The sequence below is a fragment of the Dipodomys merriami genome, unplaced genomic scaffold (genome assembly GCF_024711535.1).
Source record: "Dipodomys merriami isolate MVZ:Mamm:240054 unplaced genomic scaffold, mDipMer1.0.p SCAF_28, whole genome shotgun sequence".
Taxonomy (NCBI): domain Eukaryota; kingdom Metazoa; phylum Chordata; class Mammalia; order Rodentia; family Heteromyidae; genus Dipodomys; species Dipodomys merriami.
This window is the reverse complement of record NW_027204270.1, coordinates 10,803,448-10,806,754: the sequence shown is the minus strand read 5'-3', so window position 1 is coordinate 10,806,754 and position 3,307 is coordinate 10,803,448.

Here is a 3,307-nt window from a genome sequence, read left to right as displayed (position 1 = left end):
GGCGGGGGCGGGGCTCTTTGGGCCTCTCCTTCTCCCTGGGCCCTGGCATCCCTCCAACCCAGAGCTTGCCTTAACCCTTTCAGGAAAGAAAGAGTTGCAGTCTGCCACAGCCCAGCCCCGAGGCCTGGTTTGACTATGTTTGGTCAATTCAGTGCCTAAACATATCTGCTGGCCAGGTCACCACTGAAAAAAAAAACCTGCACTAAACAGGATTATGACTAGGGCCGGGGGCCACTGTGGATTTCCCAATGAGTCTGCCACAAGGAAATGGAAGGATTTACCCTTTTAGAAAAATAGGATGGGGCTGGGAAGGTGGCTCAGTGGTAGAGCAATTGCCTTGCATGCCTGAGGCCCTGGGTTCGATTCCTCGGCACCACATAAGCAAATAGAAAAAAGCCGGAAGTGGCGCTGTGGCTCAAGTGGTAGAGCGCTAGCCTTGAGCTGAAGAGCTGAGGGACAGCGCCCAGGCCCAGAGTTCAGGCCCATGACCGGACCCAAACAAAAATAGGATGTCCTAACTGGAACCTAAACATCTTACTAGTCTTCCTAATTTTCTCACCTTCTCTCATTCCTATGTCCAGCAAAGCATGTTCATTCCCATGAATGAGCTGTGCGTTTACCACCAGGCCATCGCACGTGCCATTCCTAAAACAGAGCCCTCCAGTCTTCATCCATGTCCAATTCTTCTTTTCCTCCTTGCTGACAAACTTTCAGTTCAGAGCTGGGCATGATGGTACACATCTGTAAACTCAGCACTCAGGAAACAGAGGCAAGAGGATCGATGAGCTCCAGGCCAGTCTAGACTACACAGTGAGCTTCAAATCAGCCAGCCAAGCATACAGAGAAAAAACAAACAAACACATAAATAGAAAAGCAACAAGAAGTAATCAAAAGCTGGTGGCTCAGGCCTGTAATTCTAGCCACTCAAGAAGCTGAGATCTGAGGGTTATAGTTCCAAGTCAGCCCTGGCAGGAACGCCAAAGGTTCTTATCTCTAGTTAACCACTAGAAAACCAGAAGTGGAGCTGTGGCTCAAAGTGGCAGAGTGCTAGCCTTGAGCAAAAGAGCTCAGGGACAGCGCTCAGGCTCTGAGTTCAAGCCCTAGGACCAACCTCACCTCCCCCGCCCCCCCCCCCAAAAAAAGCCATAAACCAAAACTAAAACAAACGAGAAAAAAAAATCTATTTCACTGGTAACAGTAACTACCCAGCCCCCAATAAACTCATCCGTGGCCTGCTTATTCTCCTGTGCTGCTTTCCCAGCCAAACTTATTAGAGGTATCCCTAGGACCCACTTTCTGGCAGTGACAAGTGGCAAGCTGCTTCCTGAATGACTTCCTTCATTTAATTATTACAACTCATGGTGCGGCCACCACCTTCCTTCAGGGAAGACCAGAGCCTTGCGGACAACAGAGAACTGCAAGAGCCTCTTCCTCGGTGAGATCACTGAACCCAGGAACAATACCTGAAACTGCATGCTCCAGACTTCTAGGAACAAAACACTTCCCTCCGTGGGGCCTATAATCCTAGCTAGTCAGGAGGCTGAGATCTGAGAATGGAGATTCAAAGCCCAGGCAGGGTAGACAAATTTGCAAGATGAAAGATAGAAAGACAGAGGGAGGGGGCTGGGAAGTTGGTTCAGTGGTAGAGCTTGCCTTGCATGCTTGAGGCCCTGGGTTCGATTCCTCAGCACCACATAAGCAAAAAGAAAAAAGCCAGAAGTGGCGCTGTGGCTCAAGTGGTAGAGCACTAGCCTTGAGCTGAAGAGCTGAGGGACAGTGCCCAGGCCCAGAGTTCAGGACCCATGACTGGACCCCCAAAAAAAAAAAGACAGAGGAAGGGAGGGATGGTGGTAAGAAGGGAGGGAGGAAGGAAGGAAGAAGGGAACGAGAGTGAGAGGGAGAAAGAGAAACAAAGAAACAAAGGAAAAAACAGAACTGGAGGCATAGTTCTAACAGCAGAGTGCCAGCCATGCATGAGAAAAGACCAGCAAGTAGGGCCGGGAAGGTGGCTCAGTGGTAGAGCGCTTGCCTTGCATGCCTGAGGCCCTGGGTTCGATTCCTCAGCACCACATAAGCAAAAAGAAAAAAAGCCGGAAGTGGCGCTGTGGCTCAAGATGTAGAGCGTTAGCCTTGAGCTGAGGGACAGCGCCCAGGCCCAGAGTTCAGGCCACGACCAGACCCCCCCCCCAAAAAAAAAAAAAAACAGCAAGTATATGAAGGCTTAAGTTCAAGCTCCAGTACCAGCACACACACACAAAAACACAATTTCAGTACACCTGTGGACCCCCTCATTCTGTGAATCCTAATCAGCCTGCTGCTGACCACTTCCTCCAAGTGGTGCTCTGTGTCCCCTAGCTGCTAAGAACTAGAACAAGGAAGGGCCCTTCCTAGGAGTGAATGGTGCCAGCCCCTATCTTTGCGGTCATCCAGCATGCCCTGCTGTTAAGGTGGGCAGCAGGAGGCTCCTGGGTTTGTTCTTCAAACCAGCAGCTTTGGCCAATGACTAAGCACAGTTGTAGTTACTGGCCCGGCGTTTTGAGATGGGCCTATAGATAGCTGGACTGGATAACACCTTCTACCCTCTAAGGAAAGATTGGTGTAAGTACCCCACACATGGCAGGAAGCCTGCCTGCACCCCCTCCCCCAGCTGCTCCCTGTAGAGGGTGAGTGAGCACTTTTCTTCCTCTGCCAAGATCTGGTGTTAGTGAAAGCCACACCCACTGCTTTGCAGTAATGCCAGTGAGTTAGATCCACTTAGCAGTTCCTGGAAAGACAGTTAAGACACTCAAGCTTCTAGACCATCCCACAGAGAAGCAAATCAGAGCTACAGGATGGACTGATGCGTCCAGACCTTCTGCCATCTGTAAACACGGTGCCTGTTTAGTCATCCACAAGGCACAAAGTTGTTCCAAGTCACCCAATTTCGCATACTTTTCTGTGTCCCTTTCTACTTCTCCCTTTATGTCCCTCTCCCAAGCCAATCCTGTCTCTTACAAAAGCAGGGCTCTGAGCATGCACCACCACATGAATCCACAAGTAACAGGTGTCTTCATTTTACCCACAACAGTATGCTGGAAACACCCAGAGAGCAGTACCCTAACGATCTTACACCGGCCGTGGCGAACCTTCCCGAAAAACTGCCAAAATACCTTTCTTTGGGGTGGTAATGATCAGCATTGCCACTGAGCTCTGCCCCAGCTTTTGCATGGTCATTTGATTCCCATTTTATAGGTAAAGAAACTAAGGTTCAACAACTGAGTAAGGAGCATGCACGTGGAACAGCACCTCAGGGAGAATACGCCAACAG